Consider the following 16,447-nt stretch of genomic DNA (forward strand, 5'->3'; position numbering starts at 1 on the left):
AGATACAATCACTTTAATCAAAAAGAAAAATATTTTTTTAGAACTGAGGAGACCTGCTGTGGATGCAATAGTGGTGTACGTATGCATTCTTAGATTTCTACATCTTAGGGTCCTCATATTATCAAATCTGAGGATAATGTTCACAAGTGATGTCTACTCTCAGTCCAAACTCCTTCAGGGGCTAGTTTACAGTCAGAGTGGGGCTTAAACTGTGCGCTGCGTCTTTAAAAACAGTAGAAGAGAAACATTCCCGACTTCCTCTCTCCTCCGCCTCCCTCCACCATGCCTGTGATTTCAGGAATGTTCTTGCAGCCTCACTTAGACTCTGGTTCTGCTGTGTCACTGCTGGCAGGCACACACACACACACACACACGAAAATGTTCCAAACATGCAGACAGGTTGATCATACACACTCAGGAATTTATATGAAGGTTAACATGTGTTATGAGAGTGTGTATAGAGCTACGTTTACACCAAACTAAATAGAAACGATGACTTCAGTACGTAAGACAACTGTCATCTGAAACCTGTTGGATTTGATCATCTTTGTTAATCATGATGATGCGGATTACAATTAGGTTTGTCGTTAGCGTGGTGTTCCTTCAGTTTTACAAAGCATCCGTTTGTGTCTCGTCTACAGCATGAATCCACCTCAGCCAATAATGTTTTGATGATGTCATGACATGCTGACCATTTCTTATGTTTCTCATTAAATGTCCGACAACAAGGTCACTAATAACTTGACAGATCTCCAGCCAACAATGGAACAGGTATAACTTTAACTTTAAGTGTCAAAGCAGCAGCGTGCTTCACAAGAAATGTCATTTAGTTATCAGATGCTCATGGGCAGAGTCGCCACCAAACCAAAATAATGATGGGAATATTCATGTTGAGACCGTTTTCAATTAGAAAAAAAGACTTTGTTTAAACATGTTTAAGGGTGTTGCTACTTCTCCACCCTGAATACTGTATAATTCGTTTTGCTTAAAATCATAACCTATTAAGTAATCTGGCACATTTCCAGCAACATTTAAATCTGTTGCAGTAATGTCAAATACAGTACAGAGACCAAGAAGATGCCAAACTAATCCATGAAGTGGCCATGTTTGTTTTCATGTTGCTCGCTACAAACCAATCAAAACAGTCAAAAATCCAAAGATATAAAAGTAAGTTTCCGCACATTGAGACGCTGAAAATAGTTTTGTTTTGTTGCACGTTTGCTTCAATTGACTTTGTCACAAAAATAATCATCAGCTATTTTAACCAATCAACTAACCGTTGCAGTTCTGGTTTAGTTTGCAATATTGTGTCAAAATGCTACATGTAGCACCTCCAACAGGGGTCATCAGCACATGATAATGTATGCACAAGCGACATAATATCCGCGTCAGCTCCATCTACCTCCTCCTCTCCCCTCCCCTCCCCTCCTCCCCCTTCACACCTCTAAGAGCTGGTTGCCATGATGATGATCCCTCCCTGCCTCCACCCCGTTCATCCATCCATCCCCCTCCAGGAATGTTATTGTCCGACTAAACGCTTAGATTAAAAAAAGAGGAGAAGAGGCAGGGTGAGGAAACGTCAGACTAGGAGGGAGGGATGAGGATTAGCAAAAGAGGGGTGACAGACGGGAAATCCAGGAGACCTGCTAACATTGAGGAGAGCAGGAGAGCAGCACCCTCCCCCCCTCTCTGTCCCCCTTTTATTATCCCTTCTCGTCTGAATGGTGAATGTTTTGTAATGCCACATAAGACCATGCTGAGAAGTTATTAAATAAACTTTAGTTTGTTTTTAAAAACCCTTAAAAAAAAATAACAATATGTAATTCAAATTGTGTCTGCTCTTCTCTCTTCAGCTGAACTTCTCCCTTGGATCTTTGAGGCATTTGCTTAATACTGTAAGCCTGTTGAGAACTGGAGTATGAAGAATACAGGAGAGAGAAAATAAATCAACGTTAGAACATCCAACTTGGCCAAAATACAAAGTTGGCATTAAAAAGGAGAAGAATAGAGACGTCCATGCTGTCAGAGCGGGGGTCTCAAGCCTCGCGGGCTGCAGGGCTCTGTGGGTGAAGTCTGCCGATTAAAAGGGTGCAAAGACCCTCCGACAGATGGAGCAGGTCACTGAGAGTGGGACGTGCCAGGGCTCACACACACTGACATACTTAACAGCAGCACAAAACTCTGTGTGCAGCCACGCACATAAATCACAGACATAATGTATATCCCTTGACTTAGGCATGCAGGGTGTAAACAAACACACACACACACACACACACACACACACACACACACACACACTTTCCTGACTTTATGTGGTGCAAAAATCTAAATTGCATAGCATCTTTATTTCTGCAGACTCATTTTTCATTCCCATTCTTTGCTTTATCAAATGATTCAAGCCTCTCGCGCAGCATCTCATCTCTCCGACAGGCCTATTGATCGGACACAGTCGGCCCCCGGAGCAATCAGGTCTGATCTCTGACTTCAAACTGTGCGGGATAAAGTGTCCGACACAACACACACGCACACTCAGCAGAATCAATACACTTGTGATCTGATCCTCGACTGGATATGAATTGCAAATAAGAGCATGTCCTTAATGAGGTCAGTGTGATGGTAATGTTCTTGTGATTGATGCTAATAAAGCACATAAAGGTTCTACTAATGGGGAGACGATTTGTCTGCTGGTGATGTGAATGTTCGCTGCATGAGCTGCAAGTGAAAAAGCATTATTCAATTAATTCAATGGCTGATAGACAAGAATGTTTTTGATTGGTCGTCAGCTGATGAGCTCAATTATAAAAAGAAATTTCACTCACTTCAAGGATAATAAATTTGCACACACACACACACACACACACACACACACACACACACACACACAACCAAACAACACACTCACTCCTCTGAATGATATTCATGCTCACACACACGCAGTCTTGCCTGCAGGATGGTAATTTTAGAGTTTCTCAATTAGGAGCAAAGCCTGTTAAGAGAAGTAGCTGGAGCTGCAAGAGATTAACAACAGCTCTGACTACTGACCTAGTAAAGATGGAGAGGAGGAAGGAATGAGAAAGGGAGGATAAAAAGAAAGAAAGAGGAAGAAGTGAGAGGAAGAAGAGAGGGAAAACAAGGCTGAGATGAAGATAACCGAAAATGGGAATGAAAGAAAGACACAAATATGACAAATATGAAAAACAAAAAGCTGCCTCCCCTCTCCGTTTCTGGTCTGGGAAATGGTAGTGCATGAATGAAAGAATGAAAGAGGCGGGGGTGAAGGAGAGAGTGTGTCATGAGAATGGTATGATCTGGGTTTCATCGAGGACAGATAAAAATAAGATGATGAATTAGAAGTCTTTACACTCACAAGACCACACAGGTGGTGCGGCAGAGGGTCAGGACAGGGACAGCAGCGAGGCTACAACATACAACGCCTCGACACATCCGCAGTGCGTGTTTCTGCTCTGATAACCTGCGGAACTATTTGGATATTTTGACTAAGTATGCCCAAGTTGCTTTAACTTTTAAAGGCAGGGTTTCTGAAGTGTTTTAATGTTAGAGCTCCCAATGCAGCATCAGTGTTTGATCAATGAGATTTTCCTCTTGAACACTTTGAACTTTTATTTGGACATGTAACTAAAATCTGGTTGGAGGGAAAGACGGGGGGGGGGAGGAAAGACGGGGGCTCATTACTGCTGACACAAAAACGCCAAGAAGCTTACAGGGGGATTGTAGGATTTGAAACGGCTCTGCACTAAAAAAGAAAGACACTTAAAACACTGCAACCTGATTGCAGCAATTGTGAGGGAGTGCAGCGCAGCAGTGCACTGTTGTGTGTCAGAGGCTGCAGGTGCAGAATGAATCTGAACTGTGACAGAAAGAGAACGAGTGAGGAGGGAGATTTAACGCTCCTATTGTGGCTCAACTTCAGCATCACATTGTAGCTCTCTTAAAGACAATCAGCTTTCTATTCATACGGAAATCAAAATCAAAGGCCACGCTGCCTACAACACCACCACGTCAGCGTCAGCGTCCTGCTTCTTCGACATAGCGTCGGTGTAGTAAAGTGGATGAATGGGATTAGGGCTCGGTCCCTGCTGGGGGGCTGTCTGTGTGACGTCCCACCAGGATGGACCAGATTACCCACAACAGCCTGATTTGCATGCCAAATCCTCACACCACCGCACGAGCACGGACGAAGCACACATTGACACGAGGCGCACGGAGAGTGGATTGTAAACAATACGCTGGGAAAAGGCAGCAAAGGAGTTTAAACAGACACTCAACAAAGTTTATATGGACATTAGAGCTGCAACTAATGAACAGATTTCTTTAGCATTTACCTTTTTTAATTCATTGTTCAATCTAATAGTAAAATAAATAATAAAAAAATACTAATATTAAGAAGCTCACTTCCTAATATTGTATTACAATAATAATAATAATAATAATAATAATAATAATAAACTAATTTTATTCTCCAATACTAAGGCGATTGGGGGGGGGGCTTTTTCATCTGTCTGTTTTAATAATATGAAACATGGAGATATTAGTTACTTTTGGATACAGTATTTGTGCCTACATCACCAGTAATACAACAAACCCAATTCATTCAAAAATAAAGTATATACCAATTATGATGATTAGGGTGTGAAACCTGTTGTTGAGCCATGTGTGCAGTTTAAACACATGTATATCGAATACACACACACACACACACCTTCCTTGCAGTGTTTCCTGTACGTGTGTGTACCTGCTAAGTGGCCCAGCTCCAGTGTGTGACCTACTGTAGTGTCCCACAGTGAGTGTGCAGTCAGCTGAGAGTCACAGGCTGAAGGAATTGGAGCAGATTAAAAGTCACCCTGCCTCTCTCACAGTCACTAAGCCGGGGTCGACACTCACAGCCACTCAGCACAGCCTTTCATCTGACGGGATGTAAGAGCAGAACCCACGTCCAATGGGATGGGACTGACAGTTCACACAGTAATTAGGAGGCCTGTCTCCTCTTCCTACCTGGATACTTAAATGGTTAATAAACTAAAAACTAAATTATTCTCTTCTATAAAATTGACCTTAAAAGTATATACGTAGCATTTACACATTAAAATATCGCGAAGCGATTAGACCCGTGTTATTCATGTTGTTGAGTTGTGTACTCATATTTCCCCAAATGTTTCCAACCATTTTCAAACCAAGAGAAATCCTTCATCTAAACAAGGCACCGGTGCGTTTCATTTGGTCGCCTGTGATGCCGTTGTACCCCCTTTGAGCAGGGGTCAGTGTTGTGGTCGCCTGCCAGAAGCTCTCATAAATTGAAACTTTTAATCCAGTTTAAAGCTGCATTTTTACCATTACACTTTTAAAATCTGGATGAAGGCTTTTAGACATCTTACGTCTCGATCTTAAGGTATCAGAGAAACAAGCTGAGCCAACAGAAGTGGCAACTCTGCACGTGGCTCGTCCAGGAAGTCAAGTAAAAACCTCCAGAGCAATGAAGGAATCCTAACCGGGGAGGAAGCTGACTGCTATGGCGGCAATGGTGGTGAAGACAACTCCTCTGATCCCACACTGCTTCACAACGCCACCAAACTCCGTCTTTTGTTATTTAAACATCGATTGAATGATTATTTTAATTCAACTCAGCCTCGGCAGCTGGGCTGACCTTTCTACCAGGTGAGCTACAGGGGTGTCCCGTACAAACTGCTCCATGTTTCAACAACTCAGCGTGATTCAAAAACAGTGAAAACTCCAACATTAGCTGCCCCATCTAAATGACAGCATGATGGAGAGACAAGGGGAGGTAAAGATTTACCTTCTCTCCCTGACAGCAGCTTCCTGCCTTCATTAGGAAATTAACAGGGAGAGCATAAAGAGGAGAAACTGAAGAGCTGTAAGAGTCGAAGGTAAGAAGGAAATAAACTCTTCTGTCCAGGATAGTGGATATAAACAAGAAGAGGAAAGAGAAAAGAAAAGGGAGGAGGCTGAGACATGAAGGAGAGTCAGAGAGCAAGATCAATCCTGGAAGAGAATTGGCCTCAGCGGCTCAGCCTCGCCTCACAGTGTAAGCCAATGAGACAGAAAGGAGCGCAAGCTAATCTGTGAATTAGCACCAGAAGAAATATTTTAACATTTCTCAAAGGACCAACAACAAATTCTCATTGTGGAGGAGAAGAAATGAAAAAGATTACAGAGAGAGAAAGAAGAGAGGCTGCAGTATATGCTTCAGACAGATGATGCCCTATAGGGGACTGTGTGTGTGTTCCGGTCTAGCAGTGTGCAATCGATGCTCACTGCAGACGAACCAATGTCCCCTATATTGCTTTTAGAGCAGCGGCCATGATTAATTTATTAACCGTCTCTCTCCATCCTCTTACTTTATCTTGACAGATCTACTGCATTTTACACCCCTCTCTCTCTCTCTCTCTCTCTCTCTCTCTCACACACACACAATTTTGTGTGTGTGTATCTGACAAGAGTTTGTTCACAATAGGACGGCTACATTTGAAAACACTGTGAATGGTTGCAAATCACATTTAACCTTTTTGTGTTTGTTTCTCCATCTACACTGCAACAGGAGAATATGAACACAGTTACAATCTCTTATTTTTCTTTAACTTGCTTCCAAGCTCGTGTCATTGTTTTCCAAAATATCAGTTTTAAGCTTCTACCTGAACAAGCAGTGCGGGCCTTTTCAAATGTTACCAAACAGCATTTCTTTTGTAACGCTGGCTTAGTGTGAACTAAACGGAGAGGAAGATGTCTTTTTAAATGTAGCCTTCGCCTGAGACTAGATGTGACGGTAATAAGTGTGTATTTGTGTGTCACGAAAGGTCAAAGACAGCAGTGTGTTCTCCCTCTGTTTCCTTGTGGAGCCTTATTATCGATTCAAGTCATGGCGCAGCTCCAAAGACCCTGCAGAGCTTGTCCACACACACACACACACACACACACACACACAGTGATATCATGCATGGCAACATCTGATATTCTTGACCTATTTTTTTTTCCTTCAAATGAATGCAGACATTAACACACAGCCAGAGATTCCTCCCCCTATTTTCCAGCGATTACATTAAACATCCAGGATGCACCAGCAGAGATGGAACAAACATCCCTCTGCGGCCGGCATCAGTGCAAACTCCAGGACAACCGCCATGCAACACTGCAGAAAAGCTTAAAAAGGATGTGGGTCGGGCCACACAGCCCTCACTGTTACAGTCTGTCATGAATACAGACCCTGTGTGCTGCTGACAGAAGAGAGGGTCACTGTTGCCACACACACACACACACACACACACACACATTTATACATTGGGGCAAATATTTCACACTTGCTGGCTGCAGCCTGCACGACCATTCAACTAGATTTTCTGCTATCACACAAACACAATGAAGCTCATTGATTATTTTACTAAATATCAGCTGGGTGCTGGTTATGTAAGAACCCTCAGGGTTAAAAGGGGGGTGCACAGTAAGAGGGGGGGGGGGGGGGGGGGGATAGGAGAGACGTCACAGATTTTCTGCATGTGAAGATGAAATGTGCTGAGTGCCAGCGGATCTCATTTTGACACTGCAGTATTTGTCTGTTTAGCTGATATACATACAGAAGCTGGGTGTCACGAAAACTCAATTATTGCATCGGTTAACATTCTGTGGTTTATTTGACATGCACTCCCTGTAAATGTGTCTAACACTATAACAATGAGCATTAACCCATCTCTCCTTCAGTCTGTAATTGTGTCTTTATCTCATACTGTGTTCAAGACGTTGTCCATATTTCTGATGATAAAGCATTAATCACAGGCACTTTGTCACAGCAGGGGGGAGAGGCCTCCCAGCGGAGCCCCGAGCTGTGGGAGAGTTGGTATTCCCTGAAGTCTGCCCCCCCCCCCCCCCCCACTTTATTTCCCTCTCCTACTACGAACAGCAGTGCAAGCTTTCGAGCTCGATCAGCATTTGGTTTTCCCTGCCGCAGCTCTGACAGCGTTTGCTTCTCCCTGCCGAGTCAGGTGGAGAACGTGACCATACAGGAAGCAACCGGGGAAAGACGGGAAACCAGGGAGGGGAGGAGGCGGGGAGGGAGGGAAAAGAGAGACTGAACATGAGAACAAGAAGAAGAAAGAATTAAGAGATAATGAAATCAGCAAGTGAGAATGAGAGGAAAATGCAGAGGAGCGGGAGGGAGAGGGGGAAAATCCATAGTGGGAAGGGAAACGAAGACAGAGAAGGGAAAATGAAACAGCCATTTGTATCAGAAGGGAGCAACAATACGATCATAATAATAAGAGTTTCATTACAAAAAGCAATTACCACCTTGTGAAAAGAGATTATTTTACTACAGCAAAGTAACTGATGATCTGGAAATAGAATTCATCCTTCACTAACATACTCCAAGCAATAATAAAGGTCTGACCAGGGTGTGATCTGGGAGACAGAGAGATTGTGCTGGATGACTGAGGAGGAGGATGAGGAGGAGGAGGCGGCTGTGTACTTGCAGGCAGAGATCTGCTGTGAGAGGAGAGCAGGAGCGAGGGAGTTGGTAGGGAAAACTAGGCCACGTGGAAAACTCCAGCTGTAATGATCCCACACAGGGACTGGCTGATCGACATTTAAAGAGAAGAGAGGCAGCCATGCAGGCTATCTTCATCTCTTTCACTGCGATTACATCGTCCTATTCTCTCTGATTTTCAGTTAAGTTGTTTTGATTGTATTCTCCTGAGACCAGCCCTCTCCATCTACATTTCAGCTCCATCTCTTCTCCCTCTGGACAGTGTCAGAGAAAACTCGTTCAACAACCAATTGCAGAACAAATTTCCACACTTTGCCCATCATCTGATCTCGATCATTTCAAGGTCTAATTTGACCTCTGACTGGGTCACATAAGTGGAGAAGCATGACATCTCATTCGGAGGTACAATGACTTGACACATGACAGAGAGGCTGATGTTAAAGATGGCGTATTTAAAAAAAGGTCTTTAATGGGAATCATGCGGTGGTAAGAAAAGCATAGGCGTTCTTTGTATGTCCACAGCGTGTGGAAGATCTGAGAGGCAGGTACAAACACAGATCTGGGGAGACAGGAAGAGCGGGCCTGCACTGGACAGGCTGACTCCCTGTATCCCATGGAAGCACTCAACTCCAAACCCTTCCTGATGCTCTGAGCACTTCCTGTCTCCCTTTCTAGGTCACTGGAGTCTTTGCAGGGTTTGCAATAATTGCACGAGGATGCCAACGGCAGTGTTAAAGATGCAACAATTACGTCATTAATTAAAAAGTCAATTGACAAAAAAAATCAAATCAGAAGTAATGGTGATAATAGATTAAAGAAAATTGTTTAAGCAAAAAGACAAGCCTGCTGTTACCAGCCTCGTAAATAAGCGTATGTTCTGCCTTCCTTTATTATTAGGTCATTAGGTTTTTGGACTTTTGGTCAAACGAAACAATGAATTTCAAAATGTCACCAAGAGAAATCTGTGACATTTTACATTAATAGTGTTTGTGTGTGACTTACAAACAGCACAGTAAAACATTAATCCTGATGGGCAGAAAAAGCCATAGAGAATGTGTCTTTTGCTTCACTGCTACACACCAGCAGAGGGTCAACACACACATATGCAAACACACACTCACACAGGGCAGCAGGAGCACTGAGCTGACTGGCACTGCAGGCTGATGAGTTAGAGGTGTTAAATATACAGAGAGAACATTGTGATGCCATCCCCGGCCAAAGATCTGCAACAATTTTGAACCCATCTGACCACACACACACACACACACACACACACACACACACACACACACACACACACACAGTAATTGCTTACTTAAATGTTTGTCTCTTAACTACACACACATTTTCTAGTATCTAGATTTGAAAAGGGAAAAGTTATGGCTGTTGCGTTTCCTCCCATGTTCCCTGGCTTATATTTGGCTCTTTGTGGACTGTTGTGTACCGCTCATGTTTGGCGCACTTTTAAGCTGCTCTTACGCTTATGTAAAGGTTGTCTAATTAGGATTATAGAGAAAGAAAACGGCAGAGGGTCAGAAGTCCATACGGTGTTGCTGGCTACAACGTAATTATGGAGCTTCTTGAGTTAATATAGTGTTCATGTGAGTGTTGCCGTCACTCTGCACTGAACCATCTGGTTTTCTACTGACTCAGACTGTTTCCTGAGTCAGGTCCCAGTGTTTTTCCATATACGACCCTGTCGCTATTGCTTTAGATATCCGCTCATTGTAACACACACACACACAAGCACAAACACCCTACCACCCCCGTGAATTATTTAAGCCGTATATCAAATGTCCCCGACTCCTGTTTCAGTCAGGTGATGCCCAAGCTCAAGATGTCCATGTTCACATTTCTGTGTCTACTCTTCCAGACAACTACAAGTGACTCACACACAGCTGACAGAGCAGTGAAGAGTCACACAAACATAGAAATATATATATATACATATAAATGTACACACACACAGGATAGAGGGGTCAAGTTCACTACAGCATATGCAAAGTTGCTGCTAACCAGACTACCAGGGAAGGAAAGAGGAACAATGTACAACAAAATGAATGACCTGGGAGCAGAATTGATACCGTCCAAGACAGTAGGCGTGCTATTGTCGCTGACATTCTTTAAAGAGCAAAACATACGACATACTGCAGGACAAGTCCTTTTGTGCTGGAGTGACTCCAGAGGACACAGAACAGGTCCTATGGGGTTACAGCCTCGTCTGAGGGTGATGTAAACCCTGCAGCCTGACAGGGCCAGAAAACACATATTAATCTGAGGATATCCTTCTGTAACAGAGAGAGCTGGGGGCCGTGTACGTTACAATGTCATGTCAACAGCTGAAATTGATTAGTCAGTTCAAGCGACAGAAAAATAAATCGGCAACTATTTTGAAGTAGAAATAGTCAAATGATTCCAATATTCTCTGATATTTATTTTCTGCCGTTTGTCGTGTAGCATTGTAACCTGTATATGTTTGGTCAAACAAAACAAGACAATTGAAAACGTCACATTTGGCTCAGTGAAGCAATTTTGACATTTCTTAGACTAAACAATTACTGATTAATTGACAAAACCAATGAATCTAAAAAAAAAAAATCAGTAGTTGCAGCCCTAGTCATGTCTCTCACACACATACACACACACTCTCTCTCTCTCTCTCTCTCTCTTCACCTTTATCTGTGGGACAACTGTAGATCCACTGCTGCTGTGACAGTCAGACGGTAGTCTCAGAATTTGACCTGAATTTCTTTTCACACACACACACACACATCATGGTGGGTGTTCGACATTACTCAATCAATAACTGATCATGAAATAAATCACTGGTTGTAGACATCATTTGTGGAAATACTAAAAACACCTGTAATGATTGTGTCGAGCTACAAAAGTAAGAAAAAGTTTCAATAAGTTAGTGTAGCTTTACACATTATAAAAGTACACATTTTTTAAGTATATACACAATACATACATGCTATGTTTTACAGGCTTTGTATGTAGATGTCATATCGAGGTCAGGAAGGTCTCGTCATTCCCGTACTGCATGTGCTGGTACTAATGAAACCGCATTGTTATCAGTCTATCCCTGCACAAAGTTTACTGAAGCAACTTCCTATACATAGATTGCACCTGCCAAATAAACAGCAGCAGCAGTGGGGATGTAGTCATCAACAATGCCAGAGTTGGAGTACTGACCTATGATCAGGCAGTTCAGTGTTGAGATTTCTAAACGTCAAAAAAGGCCCAAGAGGCCAGCTCCACTTAAATCAATCTATGTTGCCTTCCTCTAAATCACCTCTCTCATGGGACACACCACCTCTAACGCCTTATATATTCATCAAAGTGAAACAATTCTGCTTGCAGATCAATTTGAGAAGCAATTGACAAACGGCACTTTAATGGAGAGCAATCATTTGCTGCAGGCCTGAGAAATGGACTACAGTTCTTCTGCCTGCGTGCTGAAGTCAATCCAGTCTGAATTTACAGTTCTGTGAGTGTGTGAGAGCAAGAAAGATTTAATGGAAGTCCTACTGCCTCCTGAGGAACTTGAACACCTCTACCAATTAACATTAAACTAGCTTGACACATAAATACACATCCATGTGTGCTAATAAAATACAGACCTGGGTCTAACAGCATCTGTTGTGACCAGCTTGAGTTATGAGTGGCTGAAAGTTGTTGTTTGTTTTTAATCAAAAAAGGAACGCAAACTTGGCTTATCTGTTATTTCTGCCTTGCTATGCCCCAAGTGGGCCGATTGCTGCAGCAAGGGCGACTATTTGGGCTGAAGAATCCTTGAGTGATGTGCGGAGATACACAGAAGAGTCTGCGTTCTTTGGCTCAGACATATTCCAGATATGTCTGATACTGTTCAAAGCCACATGTTTTCACTTTCCTTCAATAGAAAGCTTACTTTAGGGCCTGCAAAGCACACAAGCATTAGCATAGCAAAGATGCTACAAACTGTCACTGAAACCATCTCCCCATGGGCTTCTTCCTCTGTGGTTAGACAGGTTTGTTGTATAGATACTTTATGTGGGATAATTAACAAACCGCTGATGACATGAAACTCCTCATAGCCCATGATGTCTGTCTGTCGGTCACACACACACACACACACACACACACACACACACGTTTAGTTTCATTATAATAATCAATAATTAAAAGCCAGCCTCTTTTCATCAGCGCCAGCATCACAGATGTGACCTGAGCCTATTGGCTGCCCACACACCCCCAGCCTCACACACACACACACACACACACACACACACACACACTTTCAGTAGAGGCATTCATTTTTAAAGCGCCTCTGTCACTGGGATTATAAAACAGTCTTAATGCTTCAGGGGGTAACAATAAGAGAGACATTCACAGAAAGAGATCTGCAGAAGAACAACAAGCACCACTTTGTTAGAGAAGGTTTGTTTTCTAATGCATTTTATTTGTTTAACATCAGAGACAAACCCAACCTTTACACTGACATGAAGAGCAGCAGCAGATTTGATATTTACAGGACAAACAGCAAACCCAGGGCGAAACATGAGGCCATGTGGGGAAAATTCCCTGAAGCTGGCAGGCAGGGCAGGACTTCATAAAACTGCTTCCTCTGGTGTCTCAAAAGCACACAAGTCATTACAAGGTACTCAGGGCATGCAATGTGCCCCTACCCAGTGCAATACAGAGGCCAATAATGTGGCCAGAGCTAGAAGTCCTGCTTTGTTCATCCAAAATATCAACAATCCAGATTATGAAACTGGCAGACTGGGCTGGCTGTCTGCCTCAAGATCAATTTACACTTCCAGACACACTCCGAGCCCCATGTTTGAAGTCTTTTCAACCCAATCTTTTCATCTCTTGACAAAAAACACCAACATTCCTATAATATTCCCAGAGGGGGCATATGAACGGGAAATAGAAAGTTAAATCAGCTCTGTGACTTTAGTAAATGCTTTGTTTATTTGTGTCTTAACTATGATACTTCAAAACTTCACTTTGATATTTGCATGCATCCTGAGGAAAATAAAGATTATGTACACTATAAATACTTCTCCCCCTTTACCTTTATATCGCTCCAGTACATCCTCGTACGCCTGGGCGAATTCCTTCTCCTGTGAATGGTTTGTCGGCAGCAGACCCGGTATGAACCCGGCCATGGTGGCTCTGCAAGCCGGCTTGCGAGTAGAGAGGGTCGGCCTGCAGACTACCGCAGTGACCCGGTCAGCTGCTGCACGTCAAGCCCCCAGCTCTGGCTCCTTTTTTTCCTCTCCTGGGCGTCCAATTCAACACCACCTTGTGTGAAACTAGTGTATTTGATGCATTGACGCACACGAACAGCCCAGTATCTCACTTCCAAGCAGGGTTAGATAATCCTTAGGGATACTTCAGAGAATAAAAAAAAGGACAACAAAAGCCTGAAGTGAGCGCGTTTTTATGAAAATGTAGAACATTAAAGACGCGAGTGAATGAAGGTTACATAAATGCTATCTATCCATTACCGCGGTGTGTGAAGGTGTGTGTGTGTGTGTGCGGGAACACAGTCGCATCGCTCGTCCCTCCTTGAATACTGACTGACTGCTTTTTGTGCCTTCCGTGTGTGTATGAGGGAGGGAGTAGATCCTACACACCCCAGATGACTGTCAGCAGAGGGGGGCAAGTGTGTCTGTTTCCGTCCCCAAATCGGCAGAGCTCCAGGCGAAACCGTATCCGGACTCCTCTGGCCCTCCTACCCCAGGCTGTGTCGGCGTCCTGTGGATCCGAGGCGAGCCGCCCGAGCTCCCAGCATGCTTTCCCAGCCGTAATGGCCGCTTTTATCCGAGGCTTTGCGGTCTCTGCTAAATGTGTATGTGTTCGTTTCTCTGCCCCTGCTCTCTCTCTCTCTCCCTCTCCCTCTTCTGCTCAGGTTTCTCGGCTCTTCCTGCAGTGGCTGTCTTCCATCCCTCTCTACCGGCCACGCCAGGAACCTCCGCCACAGGAATGTGAGGAGTCGGTGGGAAGAGGAGCTCGCTTACATGGCTAGGTGGGAAATGGAGCTGGAGCGCCCCCAGGTGGTGGGCATGGCTCGGTGACAGAAACCACTAAACACCTGGGCTGGGCGCGCCAAACGATTTACTATTAACAGTAATGCAGCATTATATTCTACTGTGTCTGATATCAAACTAATCCTCTAATTAGCTTACTTGCATTACAATTAACGGTTCATTTCTGTTATCTTAAATTATGTTAGCCTATGAAGAAAACATTAAATTATTGTATTAGCTATTTGTCAAAGAAGCAGGTGTAGAGGAAGCTGATGAAGGACGGGGAATATATATCTAACTGCTACATTTGTGTGATGACAAATACAGAAACTTTTGTAATTAATGGATGTGACAATAGTACTGAGCTCATTACATTACTACAAAAGGTGATACATTACAGGAAACATAGGTAGATACTTCCATAAAGGTGGGTGGCATTTACATGCAGGGCATGGATCCACTTGCAGTGCTGGAAGAAGTATTCAGATAGTTTAGGCTACTTGAGTAAAAGTAGGCTACAGTGTGAAACATATTCTGTACAAGTAAAAGTCCTGCATTCAAAATCTTACTCAAGTAAAAGTACAAAAGTATTAGCATAGCCTATAAAGTACCAAAAGTAGGCTACTCATGCAGAATGGCCCATTTCAGAATCATATATTATTATACTGGACTATGATCAGTAATGCATGAATGTGTTCATCAATGTAATGTTGCAGCTGGATAAGGTGGAAGCTCATTTAATTGCTTGATAAAGTGCATGGTAGCTTCACCTATAATAATTTGTTTGTTGATTTATGTTTGGTATTATAAATGGAAATCTGAAAAGTAACTAAAGATGTCAAATAAATGGAGTAAGAAGTAGCTTTAAATATTTGCCTTAAAATGTTGTTGACTAGAAGAATTAAGTATCATAAAATGGAAATATTAAAGTAAAGTACAAGTACAATTATCCTGTGATGAAGTAACTTTACCTGGTAAAAACATACTAAATAAACAACATCTAGTCAGTGAAGTAACCTTCTTATGCAAAGTACAAATATAACAATTACATTTCATATAATACTAGACACAAAATGAACAGAGGTCTTTACAACTGAATATGCTCAACATTGTGTCTGTATGTAAGGATGTTGTGGTTGTGGATGAGCTGATTCATGGAGCACGCTGCCATCAAAAGGAGAACTGAATCTATATCACAGAGCACTGTGGCAAAAATACATTTAAATCCAAGTGCAGCCTAGTTCACAGGTCAATACACCCACAGACATTTAAACTAACATTTGGATTATTGGATTCAAAATGAATGCAGAAGAAATCACAGACCTATTCTCAGCCAAAAACCATATCAGGGAGCACAGATACAAAGTAGGCAATATGTTCAATTTACAAAAGAAATATGACAAGTGCTAAAGAATAAAGTTGAGTGACTCCTGTCCTACTGGGTGAAACCGCCATCAGTGGATAATCTCAGCATGCAATCATCCTGAGGTCAAAACCCATAAATCAACCTCATTGAAATGGTCCAAAGATTATGTCGTTTAATCCCATATAGAGACACATGAAGATGACCTCAAAGGGAAGCACAGTGTCAGGCCCATGCTGCTTCTATCAGAAACATACAATATATTCATGTTGCTGGAAAGATGCACTATAAAGTAGGAAAAGCAGGAAATGAGAGTTGAAGCAGATGTGTATTTCTGTCCGCTTCGAGGCAATATTGGACCGAAATATGAATAAAAGATGCACGAATGGCTGCACGACTTTCAAACCACTGCACTGACTTTGAGATCCTGCTCTCTGTTATGTGTTTATACAAAGTACACCGGCATTTTATCGTTAAAGGTATCGACGCACAGTGGTAGGAACACATGTACAATTAAATAACACTATTCTGCCAGAGGGCTACTTGTATGATGCC

The 16,447-nt window shown here is 42.8% G+C and overlaps 1 protein-coding gene and 1 long non-coding RNA gene across 2 annotated transcripts in view; both read right to left on the reverse strand.

Annotated features, from left to right (window-relative positions):
* Nucleotides 1–16,447, reverse strand: part of LOC115016150 (microtubule-actin cross-linking factor 1-like) — a 97,590-nt gene that overhangs the window by 60,284 nt on the left and 20,859 nt on the right. The gene's annotated exons all lie outside the window — the stretch shown is intronic.
* Nucleotides 12,898–14,550, reverse strand: LOC115016152 (uncharacterized). The gene is made up of 3 exons (XR_003833078.1): nt 14,008–14,550; nt 13,572–13,891; nt 12,898–13,388 (listed from the first exon to the last, which is right to left on the reverse strand). It is a non-coding gene; the product is annotated as an uncharacterized LOC115016152 (long non-coding RNA).

The sequence above is a fragment of the Cottoperca gobio genome, chromosome 11, assembly GCF_900634415.1.
Source record: "Cottoperca gobio chromosome 11, fCotGob3.1, whole genome shotgun sequence".
NCBI lineage: Eukaryota > Metazoa > Chordata > Actinopteri > Perciformes > Bovichtidae > Cottoperca > Cottoperca gobio.